Source organism: Conger conger, chromosome 12 (assembly GCF_963514075.1).
Source record: "Conger conger chromosome 12, fConCon1.1, whole genome shotgun sequence".
Taxonomy (NCBI): Eukaryota; Metazoa; Chordata; class Actinopteri; order Anguilliformes; family Congridae; genus Conger; species Conger conger.
In genome coordinates, this window is record NC_083771.1 from 14,926,270 (window position 1) to 14,939,906 (window position 13,637).

At 38.6% G+C, this 13,637-nt stretch overlaps 17 non-coding genes across 17 annotated transcripts; all 17 read left to right on the forward strand.

Moving 5' to 3' along the window:
* Window positions 1–342: 342 nt before the first annotated feature.
* On the forward strand, window positions 343–415 carry trnav-aac (transfer RNA valine (anticodon AAC)). Its single transcript has one exon. It is a non-coding gene; the product is annotated as a tRNA-Val (tRNA).
* Window positions 416–1,393: 978 nt separating this feature from the next.
* On the forward strand, window positions 1,394–1,466 carry trnav-aac (transfer RNA valine (anticodon AAC)). The gene has a single exon. It is a non-coding gene; the product is annotated as a tRNA-Val (tRNA).
* A 453-nt stretch (window positions 1,467–1,919) lies between these two features.
* On the forward strand, window positions 1,920–1,992 carry trnav-aac (transfer RNA valine (anticodon AAC)). The gene has a single exon. It is a non-coding gene; the product is annotated as a tRNA-Val (tRNA).
* Window positions 1,993–2,445: 453 nt separating this feature from the next.
* Window positions 2,446–2,518, forward strand: trnav-aac (transfer RNA valine (anticodon AAC)). Its single transcript has one exon. It is a non-coding gene; the product is annotated as a tRNA-Val (tRNA).
* A 978-nt stretch (window positions 2,519–3,496) lies between these two features.
* On the forward strand, window positions 3,497–3,569 carry trnav-aac (transfer RNA valine (anticodon AAC)). Its single transcript has one exon. It is a non-coding gene; the product is annotated as a tRNA-Val (tRNA).
* A 453-nt stretch (window positions 3,570–4,022) lies between these two features.
* On the forward strand, window positions 4,023–4,095 carry trnav-aac (transfer RNA valine (anticodon AAC)). Its single transcript has one exon. It is a non-coding gene; the product is annotated as a tRNA-Val (tRNA).
* A 453-nt stretch (window positions 4,096–4,548) lies between these two features.
* On the forward strand, window positions 4,549–4,621 carry trnav-aac (transfer RNA valine (anticodon AAC)). The gene has a single exon. It is a non-coding gene; the product is annotated as a tRNA-Val (tRNA).
* Window positions 4,622–5,074: 453 nt separating this feature from the next.
* Window positions 5,075–5,147, forward strand: trnav-gac (transfer RNA valine (anticodon GAC)). Its single transcript has one exon. It is a non-coding gene; the product is annotated as a tRNA-Val (tRNA).
* A 978-nt stretch (window positions 5,148–6,125) lies between these two features.
* trnav-aac (transfer RNA valine (anticodon AAC)) lies at window positions 6,126–6,198 on the forward strand. The gene has a single exon. It is a non-coding gene; the product is annotated as a tRNA-Val (tRNA).
* A 978-nt stretch (window positions 6,199–7,176) lies between these two features.
* Window positions 7,177–7,249, forward strand: trnav-gac (transfer RNA valine (anticodon GAC)). Its single transcript has one exon. It is a non-coding gene; the product is annotated as a tRNA-Val (tRNA).
* A 453-nt stretch (window positions 7,250–7,702) lies between these two features.
* Window positions 7,703–7,775, forward strand: trnav-aac (transfer RNA valine (anticodon AAC)). The gene has a single exon. It is a non-coding gene; the product is annotated as a tRNA-Val (tRNA).
* Window positions 7,776–8,753: 978 nt separating this feature from the next.
* trnav-gac (transfer RNA valine (anticodon GAC)) lies at window positions 8,754–8,826 on the forward strand. The gene has a single exon. It is a non-coding gene; the product is annotated as a tRNA-Val (tRNA).
* A 453-nt stretch (window positions 8,827–9,279) lies between these two features.
* On the forward strand, window positions 9,280–9,352 carry trnav-aac (transfer RNA valine (anticodon AAC)). Its single transcript has one exon. It is a non-coding gene; the product is annotated as a tRNA-Val (tRNA).
* Window positions 9,353–9,805: 453 nt separating this feature from the next.
* On the forward strand, window positions 9,806–9,878 carry trnav-gac (transfer RNA valine (anticodon GAC)). Its single transcript has one exon. It is a non-coding gene; the product is annotated as a tRNA-Val (tRNA).
* A 978-nt stretch (window positions 9,879–10,856) lies between these two features.
* Window positions 10,857–10,929, forward strand: trnav-aac (transfer RNA valine (anticodon AAC)). Its single transcript has one exon. It is a non-coding gene; the product is annotated as a tRNA-Val (tRNA).
* A 978-nt stretch (window positions 10,930–11,907) lies between these two features.
* Window positions 11,908–11,980, forward strand: trnav-gac (transfer RNA valine (anticodon GAC)). The gene has a single exon. It is a non-coding gene; the product is annotated as a tRNA-Val (tRNA).
* Window positions 11,981–12,436: 456 nt separating this feature from the next.
* Window positions 12,437–12,509, forward strand: trnav-aac (transfer RNA valine (anticodon AAC)). The gene has a single exon. It is a non-coding gene; the product is annotated as a tRNA-Val (tRNA).
* Window positions 12,510–13,637: the final 1,128 nt, after the last annotated feature.

Sequence of the window (13,637 nt, forward strand, 5' to 3'; positions counted from 1 at the left end):
CGGGAGATAGAGACTTTGAAGAAACAACCAACTTTTGAACTTTCTGATATCAGTGTTGAGTCACAAAGAGAAGATTTACACAATTTGACATGCGACAAGTGCGTTATGTTTTTTGTTGCAATCCCAATAGCCCTGTTTCTGCCCAGTTTCAAACTGGGGACCTTTCGCGTGTGAGGCGAACGTAATAGCCACTACACCACAGAAACCCGACGGGCGATGACTACCATATTAATAACAGTTAATGCTAAGTTACAGAAACTGCAAATGTTTTTTATATTGGAGCATGAAATAAATAAATAAATGAATTAATGAATGAATTAATGAATCCATCGATTCTCTGTTGTTTCTGTGGTGTAGTGGTTATCACGTTTGCCTAACACGCAAAAGGTCCTCGGTTCAAAACCGAGCAGAAACAATGTTTTCACTGAAAGCACGCTTTCAATCACCAAAGAATAGTGAGTCTGGGTCACGTAAACTTTCCCAGAAACAAGGTATTTTTCTGGAATAAATTACTCACGCTAATTATCGGGAGATAGAGACTTTGAAGAAACAACCAACTTTTGAACTTTCTGATATCAGTGTTGAGTCACAAAGAGAAGATTTACACAATTTGACATGCGAGAAATGCGCTATGTTTTTTGTTGCAATCCCAAAAGCCCTGTTTCTGCCCAGTTTCGAACTGGGGACCTTTCGCGTGTGAGGCGAACGTGATGGCCACTACACCACCGAAACCCGACGGGAGATGACTGCCATATTAATAACAGTTAATGCTAAGTTACAGAAACTGCAAATGTTTTTTATATTGGAGCATGAAATAAATAAATAAATGAATTAATGAATGAATTAATTAATCCGTAGATTCTCTGTTGTTTCTGTGGTGTAGTGGTTATCACGTTTGCCTAACACGCAAAAGGTCTCCGGTTCAAAACTGAGCAGAAACAACGTTTTCACTGAAAGCACACTTACAATAACCAAAGAATTGTGAGCCGGGTCACGTAAACTTTCCCAGAAACAAGGTATTTTTCTGGAATAAATTACTCACGCTAATTATCGGGAGATAGAGACTTTGAAGAAACAACCAACTTGTGAACTTTCTGATATCAGTGTTGAGTCACAAAGAGAAGATTTACACAATTTGACATGCGACAAATGCGTTATGTTTTTTGTTGCAATCCCAAAAGCCCTGTTTCTGCCCAGTTTCGAACTGGGGACCTTTCGCGTGTGAGGCGAACGTGATAGCCACTACACGACAGAAACCCGACGGGAGATGACTATCATATTAATAACAGTTAATGCTAAGTTACAGAAACTGCAAATGTTTTTTATATTGGAGCATGAAATAAATAAATAAATGAATTAATGAATGAATTAATTAATCCAGTGATTCTCTGTTGTTTCTGTGGTGTAGTGGTTATCACGTTTGCCTAACACGCAAAAGGTCCTCGGTTCAAAACCGAGCAGAAACAACGTTTTCACTGAAAGCACGCTTACAATCACCAAAGAACTGTGAGTCTGGGTCACATAAACTTCCCCAGAAACATGGGATTTTTCTGGAATAAATTACTCACGCTAGTTATCGGGAGATAGAGACTTTGAAGAAACAACCAACTTTTGAACTTTCTGATATCAGTGTTGAGTCACAAAGAGAAGATTTACACAATTTGACATGCGACAAGTGCGTTATGTTTTTTGTTGCAATCCCAATAGCCCTGTTTCTGCCCAGTTTCAAACTGGGGACCTTTCGCGTGTGAGGCGAACGTAATAGCCACTACACCACAGAAACCCGACGGGCGATGACTACCATATTAATAACAGTTAATGCTAAGTTACAGAAACTGCAAATGTTTTTTATATTGGAGCATGAAATAAATAAATAAATGAATTAATTAATTAATTAATGAACGCGTAGATTCTCTGTTGTTTCTGTGGTGTAGTGGTTATCACGTTTGCCTAACACGCAAAAGGTCCTCGGTTCAAAACCGAGCAGAAACAATGTTTTCACTGAAAGCACGCTTTCAATCACCAAAGAATAGTGAGTCTGGGTCACGTAAACTTTCCCAGAAACAAGGTATTTTTCTGGAATAAATTACTCACGCTAATTATCGGGAGATAGAGACTTTGAAGAAACAACCAACTTGTGAACTTTCTGTTATCAGTGTTGAGTCACAAAGAGAAGATTTACACAATTTGACATGCGACAAGTGCGTTATGTTTTTTGTTGCAATCCCAATAGCCCTGTTTCTGCCCAGTTTCAAACTGGGGACCTTTCGCGTGTGAGGCGAACGTAATAGCCACTACACCACAGAAACCCGACGGGCGATGACTACCATATTAATAACAGTTAATGCTAAGTTACAGAAACTGCAAATGTTTTTTATATTGGAGCATGAAATAAATAAATAAATGAATTAATGAATGAATTAATGAATCCATCGATTCTCTGTTGTTTCTGTGGTGTAGTGGTTATCACGTTTGCCTAACACGCAAAAGGTCCTCGGTTCAAAACCGAGCAGAAACAATGTTTTCACTGAAAGCACGCTTTCAATCACCAAAGAATAGTGAGTCTGGGTCACGTAAACTTTCCCAGAAACAAGGTATTTTTCTGGAATAAATTACTCACGCTAATTATCGGGAGATAGAGACTTTGAAGAAACAACCAACTTTTGAACTTTCTGATATCAGTGTTGAGTCACAAAGAGAAGATTTACACAATTTGACATGCGAGAAATGCGCTATGTTTTTTGTTGCAATCCCAAAAGCCCTGTTTCTGCCCAGTTTCGAACTGGGGACCTTTCGCGTGTGAGGCGAACGTGATGGCCACTACACCACCGAAACCCGACGGGAGATGACTGCCATATTAATAACAGTTAATGCTAAGTTACAGAAACTGCAAATGTTTTTTATATTGGAGCATGAAATAAATAAATAAATGAATTAATGAATGAATTAATTAATCCGTAGATTCTCTGTTGTTTCTGTGGTGTAGTGGTTATCACGTTTGCCTAACACGCAAAAGGTCTCCGGTTCAAAACTGAGCAGAAACAACGTTTTCACTGAAAGCACACTTACAATAACCAAAGAATTGTGAGCCGGGTCACGTAAACTTTCCCAGAAACAAGGTATTTTTCTGGAATAAATTACTCACGCTAATTATCGGGAGATAGAGACTTTGAAGAAACAACCAACTTGTGAACTTTCTGATATCAGTGTTGAGTCACAAAGAGAAGATTTACACAATTTGACATGCGACAAATGCGTTATGTTTTTTGTTGCAATCCCAAAAGCCCTGTTTCTGCCCAGTTTCGAACTGGGGACCTTTCGCGTGTGAGGCGAACGTGATAGCCACTACACGACAGAAACCCGACGGGAGATGACTATCATATTAATAACAGTTAATGCTAAGTTACAGAAACTGCAAATGTTTTTTATATTGGAGCATGAAATAAATAAATAAATGAATTAATGAATGAATTAATTAATCCAGTGATTCTCTGTTGTTTCTGTGGTGTAGTGGTTATCACGTTTGCCTAACACGCAAAAGGTCCTCGGTTCAAAACCGAGCAGAAACAACGTTTTCACTGAAAGCACGCTTACAATCACCAAAGAACTGTGAGTCTGGGTCACATAAACTTCCCCAGAAACATGGGATTTTTCTGGAATAAATTACTCACGCTAGTTATCGGGAGATAGAGACTTTGAAGAAACAACCAACTTTTGAACTTTCTGATATCAGTGTTGAGTCACAAAGAGAAGATTTACACAATTTGACATGCGACAAGTGCGTTATGTTTTTTGTTGCAATCCCAATAGCCCTGTTTCTGCCCAGTTTCAAACTGGGGACCTTTCGCGTGTGAGGCGAACGTAATAGCCACTACACCACAGAAACCCGACGGGCGATGACTACCATATTAATAACAGTTAATGCTAAGTTACAGAAACTGCAAATGTTTTTTATATTGGAGCATGAAATAAATAAATAAATGAATTAATTAATTAATTAATGAACGCGTAGATTCTCTGTTGTTTCTGTGGTGTAGTGGTTATCACGTTTGCCTAACACGCAAAAGGTCCTCGGTTCAAAACCGAGCAGAAACAATGTTTTCACTGAAAGCACGCTTTCAATCACCAAAGAATAGTGAGTCTGGGTCACGTAAACTTTCCCAGAAACAAGGTATTTTTCTGGAATAAATTACTCACGCTAATTATCGGGAGATAGAGACTTTGAAGAAACAACCAACTTGTGAACTTTCTGTTATCAGTGTTGAGTCACAAAGAGAAGATTTACACAATTTGACATGCGACAAATGGGTTATGTTTTTTGTTGCAATCCCAAAAGCCCTGTTTCTGCCCAGTTTCGAACTGGGGACCTTTCGCGTGTGAGGCGAACGTGATAGCCACTACAACACAGAAACCCGACGGCAGAAGACTACCATATTAATAACAGTTAATGCTAAGTTACAGAAACTGCAAATGTTTTTTATATTGGAGCATGAAATAAATAAATAAATGAATTAATGAATGAATTAATTAATCCGTAGATTCTCTGTTGTTTCTGTGGTGTAGTGGTTATCACGTTTGCCTAACACGCAAAAGGTCCTCGGTTCAAAACCGAGCAGAAACAACGTTTTCACTGAAAGCACGCTTACAATCACCAAAGAATAGTGAGTCTGGGTCACGTAAACTTTCCCAGAAACATGGGATTTTTCTGGAATAAATTACTCACGCTAATTATCGGGAGATAGAGACTTTGAAGAAACAACCAACTTTTGAACTTTCTGATATCAGTGTTGAGTCACAAAGAGAAGATTTACACAATTTGACATGCGAGAAATGCGTTATGTTTTTTTTTGCAATCCCAAAAGCCCTGTTTCTGCCCAGTTTCGAACTGGGGACCTTTCGCGTGTGAGGCGAACGTGATAGCCACTACACCACAGAAACCCGAAGGGAGATGATTGCCATATTAATAACAGTTAATGCTAAGTTACAGAAACTGCAAATGTTTTTTATATTGGAGCATGAAATAAATAAATAAATGAATTAATGAATGAATTCATTAATCCATAGATTCTCTGTTGTTTCTGTGGTGTAGTGGTCATCACGTTTGCCTGACACGCAAAAGGTCTTCGGTTCGAAACCGAGCAGAAACAACGTTTTCACCGAAAGCACACTTACAATAACCAAAGAATTGTGAGCCGGGTCACGTAAACTTTCCCAGAAACAAGGTATTTTTCTGGAATAAATTACTCACGCTAATTATCGGGAGATAGAGACTTTGAAGAAACAACCAACTTGTGAACTTTCTGATATCAGTGTTGAGTCACAAAGAGAAGATTTACACAATTTGACATGCGACAAATGCGTTATGTTTTTTGTTGCAATCCCAAAAGCCCTGTTTCTGCCCAGTTTCGAACTGGGGACCTTTCGCGTGTGAGGCGAACGTGATGGCCACTACACCACAGAAACCCGACGGGAGATGACTGCCATATTAATAACAGTTAATGCTAAGTTACAGAAACTGCAAATGTTTTTTATATTGGAGCATGAAATAAATAAATAAATGAATTAATGAATGAATTAATTAATCCATTGATTCTCTGTTGTTTCTGTGGTGTAGTGGTTATCACGTTTGCCTAACTCGCAAAAGGTCCTCGGTTCAAAACCGAGCAGAAACAACGTTTTCACTGAAAGCACGCTTACAATCACCAAAGAATAGTGAGTCTGGGTCACGTAAACTTTCCCAGAAACATGGGATTTTTCTGGAATAAATTACTCACGCTAATTATCGGGAGATAGAGACTTTGAAGAAACAACCAACTTTTGAACTTTCTGATATCAGTGTTGAGTCACAAAGAGAAGATTTACACAATTTGACATGCGAGAAATGCGTTATGTTTTTTTTTGCAATCCCAAAAGCCCTGTTTCTGCCCAGTTTCGAACTGGGGACCTTTCGCGTGTGAGGCGAACGTGATAGCCACTACACGACAGAAACCCGACGGGAGATGACTATCATATTAATAACAGTTAATGCTAAGTTACAGAAACTGCAAATGTTTTTTATATTGGAGCATGAAATAAATAAATAAATGAATTAATGAATGAATTAATTAATCCAGTGATTCTCTGTTGTTTCTGTGGTGTAGTGGTTATCACGTTTGCCTAACACGCAAAAGGTCCTCGGTTCAAAACCGAGCAGAAACAACGTTTTCACTGAAAGCACGCTTACAATCACCAAAGAACTGTGAGTCTGGGTCACGTAAACTTTCCCAGAAACATGGGATTTTTCTGGAATAAATTACTCACGCTAGTTATCGGGAGATAGAGACTTTGAAGAAACAACCAACTTTTGAACTTTCTGATATCAGTGTTGAGTCACAAAGAGAAGATTTACACAATTTGACATGCGACAAGTGCGTTATGTTTTTTGTTGCAATCCCAATAGCCCTGTTTCTGCCCAGTTTCAAACTGGGGACCTTTCGCGTGTGAGGCGAACGTAATAGCCACTACACCACAGAAACCCGACGGGCGATGACTACCATATTAATAACAGTTAATGCTAAGTTACAGAAACTGCAAATGTTTTTTATATTGGAGCATGAAATAAATAAATAAATGAATTAATGAATGAATTAATTAATCCATAGATTCTCTGTTGTTTCTGTGGTGTAGTGGTTATCACGTTTGCCTAACACGCAAAAGGTCCCCGGTTCAAAACTGAGCAGAAACAACGTTTTCACTGAAAGCACACTTACAATAACCAAAGAATTGTGAGCCGGGTCACGTAAACTTTCCCAGAAACAAGGTATTTTTCTGGAATAAATTACTCACGCTAATTATCGGGACATAGAGACTTTGAAGAAACAACCAACTTGTGAACTTTCTGATATCAGTGTTGAGTCACAAAGAGAAGATTTACACAATTTGACATGCGACAAATGCGTTATGTTTTTTGTTGCAATCCCAAAAGCCCTGTTTCTGCCCAGTTTCGAACTGGGGACCTTTCGCGTGTGAGGCGAACGTGATGGCCACTACACCACAGAAACCCGACGGGAGATGACTGCCATATTAATAACAGTTAATGCTAAGTTACAGAAACTGCAAATGTTTTTTATATTGGAGCATGAAATAAATAAATAAATGAATTAATGAATGAATTAATTAATCCATAGATTCTCTGTTGTTTCTGTGGTGTAGTGGTCATCACGTTTGCCTGACACGCAAAAGGTCTTCGGTTCGAAACCGAGCAGAAACAATGTTTTCACTGAAAGCACGCTTTCAATCACCAAAGAATAGTGAGTCTGGGTCACGTAAACTTTCCCAGAAACAAGGTATTTTTCTGGAATAAATTACTCACGCTAATTATCGGGAGATAGAGACTTTGAAGAAACAACCAACTTGTGAACTTTCTGTTATCAGTGTTGAGTCACAAAGAGAAGATTTACACAATTTGACATGCGACAAATGGGTTATGTTTTTTGTTGCAATCCCAAAAGCCCTGTTTCTGCCCAGTTTCGAACTGGGGACCTTTCGCGTGTGAGGCGAACGTGATAGCCACTACAACACAGAAACCCGACGGCAGAAGACTACCATATTAATAACAGTTAATGCTAAGTTACAGAAACTGCAAATGTTTTTTATATTGGAGCATGAAATAAATAAATAAATGAATTAATGAATGAATTAATTAATCCGTAGATTCTCTGTTGTTTCTGTGGTGTAGTGGTTATCACGTTTGCCTAACACGCAAAAGGTCCTCGGTTCAAAACCGAGCAGAAACAACGTTTTCACTGAAAGCACGCTTACAATCACCAAAGAACTGTGAGTCTGGGTCACGTAAACTTTCCCAGAAACATGGGATTTTTCTGGAATAAATTACTCACGCTAGTTATCGGGAGATAGAGACTTTGAAGAAACAACCAACTTTTGAACTTTCTGATATCAGTGTTGAGTCACAAAGAGAAGATTTACACAATTTGACATGCGACAAGTGCGTTATGTTTTTTGTTGCAATCCCAATAGCCCTGTTTCTGCCCAGTTTCAAACTGGGGACCTTTCGCGTGTGAGGCGAACGTAATAGCCACTACACCACAGAAACCCGACGGGCGATGACTACCATATTAATAACAGTTAATGCTAAGTTACAGAAACTGCAAATGTTTTTTATATTGGAGCATGAAATAAATAAATAAATGAATTAATGAATGAATTAATTAATCCATAGATTCTCTGTTGTTTCTGTGGTGTAGTGGTTATCACGTTTGCCTAACACGCAAAAGGTCCCCGGTTCAAAACTGAGCAGAAACAACGTTTTCACTGAAAGCACACTTACAATAACCAAAGAATTGTGAGCCGGGTCACGTAAACTTTCCCAGAAACAAGGTATTTTTCTGGAATAAATTACTCACGCTAATTATCGGGACATAGAGACTTTGAAGAAACAACCAACTTGTGAACTTTCTGATATCAGTGTTGAGTCACAAAGAGAAGATTTACACAATTTGACATGCGACAAATGCGTTATGTTTTTTGTTGCAATCCCAAAAGCCCTGTTTCTGCCCAGTTTCGAACTGGGGACCTTTCGCGTGTGAGGCGAACGTGATGGCCACTACACCACAGAAACCCGACGGGAGATGACTGCCATATTAATAACAGTTAATGCTAAGTTACAGAAACTGCAAATGTTTTTTATATTGGAGCATGAAATAAATAAATAAATGAATTAATGAATGAATTAATTAATCCATAGATTCTCTGTTGTTTCTGTGGTGTAGTGGTCATCACGTTTGCCTGACACGCAAAAGGTCTTCGGTTCGAAACCGAGCAGAAACAATGTTTTCACTGAAAGCACGCTTTCAATCACCAAAGAATAGTGAGTCTGGGTCACGTAAACTTTCCCAGAAACAAGGTATTTTTCTGGAATAAATTACTCACGCTAATTATCGGGAGATAGAGACTTTGAAGAAACAACCAACTTGTGAACTTTCTGTTATCAGTGTTGAGTCACAAAGAGAAGATTTACACAATTTGACATGCGACAAATGGGTTATGTTTTTTGTTGCAATCCCAAAAGCCCTGTTTCTGCCCAGTTTCGAACTGGGGACCTTTCGCGTGTGAGGCGAACGTGATAGCCACTACAACACAGAAACCCGACGGCAGAAGACTACCATATTAATAACAGTTAATGCTAAGTTACAGAAACTGCAAATGTTTTTTATATTGGAGCATGAAATAAATAAATAAATGAATTAATGAATGAATTAATTAATCCGTAGATTCTCTGTTGTTTCTGTGGTGTAGTGGTTATCACGTTTGCCTAACACGCAAAAGGTCCTCGGTTCAAAACCGAGCAGAAACAACGTTTTCACTGAAAGCACGCTTACAATCACCAAAGAATAGTGAGTCTGGGTCACGTAAACTTTCCCAGAAACATGGGATTTTTCTGGAATAAATTACTCACGCTAATTATCGGGAGATAGAGACTTTGAAGAAACAACCAACTTTTGAACTTTCTGATATCAGTGTTGAGTCACAAAGAGAAGATTTACACAATTTGACATGCGAGAAATGCGTTATGTTTTTTTTTGCAATCCCAAAAGCCCTGTTTCTGCCCAGTTTCGAACTGGGGACCTTTCGCGTGTGAGGCGAACGTGATAGCCACTACACCACAGAAACCCGAAGGGAGATGATTGCCATATTAATAACAGTTAATGCTAAGTTACAGAAACTGCAAATGTTTTTTATATTGGAGCATGAAATAAATAAATAAATGAATTAATGAATGAATTCATTAATCCATAGATTCTCTGTTGTTTCTGTGGTGTAGTGGTCATCACGTTTGCCTGACACGCAAAAGGTCTTCGGTTCGAAACCGAGCAGAAACAACGTTTTCACCGAAAGCACACTTACAATAACCAAAGAATTGTGAGCCGGGTCACGTAAACTTTCCCAGAAACAAGGTATTTTTCTGGAATAAATTACTCACGCTAATTATCGGGAGATAGAGACTTTGAAGAAACAACCAACTTGTGAACTTTCTGATATCAGTGTTGAGTCACAAAGAGAAGATTTACACAATTTGACATGCGACAAATGCGTTATGTTTTTTGTTGCAATCCCAAAAGCCCTGTTTCTGCCCAGTTTCGAACTGGGGACCTTTCGCGTGTGAGGCGAACGTGATGGCCACTACACCACAGAAACCCGACGGGAGATGACTGCCATATTAATAACAGTTAATGCTAAGTTACAGAAACTGCAAATGTTTTTTATATTGGAGCATGAAATAAATAAATAAATGAATTAATGAATGAATTAATTAATCCATTGATTCTCTGTTGTTTCTGTGGTGTAGTGGTTATCACGTTTGCCTAACTCGCAAAAGGTCCTCGGTTCAAAACCGAGCAGAAACAACGTTTTCACTGAAAGCACGCTTACAATCACCAAAGAATAGTGAGTCTGGGTCACGTAAACTTTCCCAGAAACATGGGATTTTTCTGGAATAAATTACTCACGCTAATTATCGGGAGATAGAGACTTTGAAGAAACAACCAACTTTTGAACTTTCTGATATCAGTGTTGAGTCACAAAGAGAAGATTTACACAATTTGACATGCGAGAAATGCGTTATGTTTTTTTTTGCAATCCCAAAAGCCCTGTTTCTGCCCAGTTTCGAACTGGGGACCTTTCGCGTGTGAGGCGAACGTGATAGCCACTACACGACAGAAACCCGACGGGAGATGACTATCATATTAATAACAGTTAATGCTAAGTTACAGAAACTGCAAATGTTTTTTATATTGGAGCATGAAATAAATAAATAAATGAATTAATGAATGAATTAATTAATCCAGTGATTCTCTGTTGTTTCTGTGGTGTAGTGGTTATCACGTTTGCCTAACACGCAAAAGGTCCTCGGTTCAAAACCGAGCAGAAACAACGTTTTCACTGAAAGCACGCTTACAATCACCAAAGAACTGTGAGTCTGGGTCACGTAAACTTTCCCAGAAACATGGGATTTTTCTGGAATAAATTACTCACGCTAGTTATCGGGAGATAGAGACTTTGAAGAAACAACCAACTTTTGAACTTTCTGATATCAGTGTTGAGTCACAAAGAGAAGATTTACACAATTTGACATGCGACAAGTGCGTTATGTTTTTTGTTGCAATCCCAATAGCCCTGTTTCTGCCCAGTTTCAAACTGGGGACCTTTCGCGTGTGAGGCGAACGTAATAGCCACTACACCACAGAAACCCGACGGGCGATGACTACCATATTAATAACAGTTAATGCTAAGTTACAGAAACTGCAAATGTTTTTTATATTGGAGCATGAAATAAATAAATAAATGAATTAATGAATGAATTAATTAATCCATAGATTCTCTGTTGTTTCTGTGGTGTAGTGGTTATCACGTTTGCCTAACACGCAAAAGGTCCCCGGTTCAAAACTGAGCAGAAACAACGTTTTCACTGAAAGCACACTTACAATAACCAAAGAATTGTGAGCCGGGTCACGTAAACTTTCCCAGAAACAAGGTATTTTTCTGGAATAAATTACTCACGCTAATTATCGGGACATAGAGACTTTGAAGAAACAACCAACTTGTGAACTTTCTGATATCAGTGTTGAGTCACAAAGAGAAGATTTACACAATTTGACATGCGACAAATGCGTTATGTTTTTTGTTGCAATCCCAAAAGCCCTGTTTCTGCCCAGTTTCGAACTGGGGACCTTTCGCGTGTGAGGCGAACGTGATGGCCACTACACCACAGAAACCCGACGGGAGATGACTGCCATATTAATAACAGTTAATGCTAAGTTACAGAAACTGCAAATGTTTTTTATATTGGAGCATGAAATAAATAAATAAATGAATTAATGAATGAATTAATTAATCCATAGATTCTCTGTTGTTTCTGTGGTGTAGTGGTCATCACGTTTGCCTGACACGCAAAAGGTCTTCGGTTCGAAACCGAGCAGAAACAACGTTTTCACCGAAAGCACACTTACAATAACCAAAGAATTGTGAGCCGGGTCAGGTAAACTTTCCCAGAAACAAGGTATTTTTCTGGAATAAATTACTCACGCTAATTATCGGGAGATAGAGACTTTGAAGAAACAACCAACTTTTGAACTTTCTGATATCAGTGTTGAGTCACAAAGAGAAGATTTACACAATTTGACATGCGACAAGTGCGTTATGTTTTTTGTTGCAATCCCAATAGCCCTGTTTCTGCCCAGTTTCAAACTGGGGACCTTTCGCGTGTGAGGCGAACGTAATAGCCACTACACCACAGAAACCCGACGGGCGATGACTACCATATTAATAACAGTTAATGCTAAGTTACAGAAACTGCAAATGTTTTTTATATTGGAGCATGAAATAAATAAATAAATGAATTAATTAATTAATTAATTAATGAACGCGTAGATTCTCTATTGTTTCTGTGGTGTAGTGGTTATCACGTTTGCCTAACACGCAAAAGGTCCTCGGTTCAAAACCGAGCAGAAACAATGTTTTCACTGAAAGCACGCTTTCAATCACCAAAGAATAGTGAGTCTGGGTCACGTAAACTTTCCCAGAAACAAGGTATTTTTCTGGAATAAATTACTCACGCTAATTATCGGGAGATAGAGACTTTGAAGAAACAACCAACTTGTGAACTTTCTGATATCAGTGTTGAGTCACAAAGAGAAGATTTACACAATTTGACATGCGACAAATGGGTTATGTTTTTTGTTGCAATCCCAAAAGCCCTGTTTCTGCCCAGTTTCGAACTGGGGACCTTTCGCGTGTGAGGCGAACGTGATAGCCACTACAACACAGAAACCCGACGGCAGAAGACTACCATATTAATAACAGTTAATGCTAAGTTACAGAAACTGCAAATGTTTTTTATATTGGAGCATGAAATAAATAAATAAATGAATTAATGAATGAATTAATTAATCCGTAGATTCTCTGTTGTTTCTGTGGTGTAGTGGTTATCACGTTTGCCTAACACGCAAAAGGTCCCCGGTTCAAAACTGAGCAGAAACAACGTTTTCACTGAAAGCACACTTACAATAACCAAAGAATTGTGAGCCGGGTCACGTAAACTTTCCCAGAAACAAGGTATTTTTCTGGAATAAATTACTCACGCTAATTATCGGGAGATAGAGACTTTGAAGAAACAACCAACTTGTGAACTTTCTGATATCAGTGTTGAGTCACAAAGAGAAGATTTACACAATTTGACATGCGACAAATGCGTTATGTTTTTTGTTGCAATCCCAAAAGCCCTGTTTCTGCCCAGTTTCGAACTGGGGACCTTTCGCGTGTGAGGCGAACGTGATGGCCACTACACCACCGAAACCCGACGGGAGATGACTGCCATATTAATAACAGTTAATGCTAAGTTACAGAAACTGCAAATGTTTTTTATATAGGAGCATGAAATAAATAAATAAATGAATTAATGAATGAATTAATTAATCCATAGATTCTCTGTTGTTTCTGTGGTGTAGTGGTCATCACGTTTGCCTAACACGCAAAAGGTCTTCGGTTCGAAACCGAGCAGAAACAACGTTTTCACTGAAAGCACACTTACAATAACCAAAGAATTGTGAGCCGGGTCACGTAAACTTTCCCAGAAACAAGGT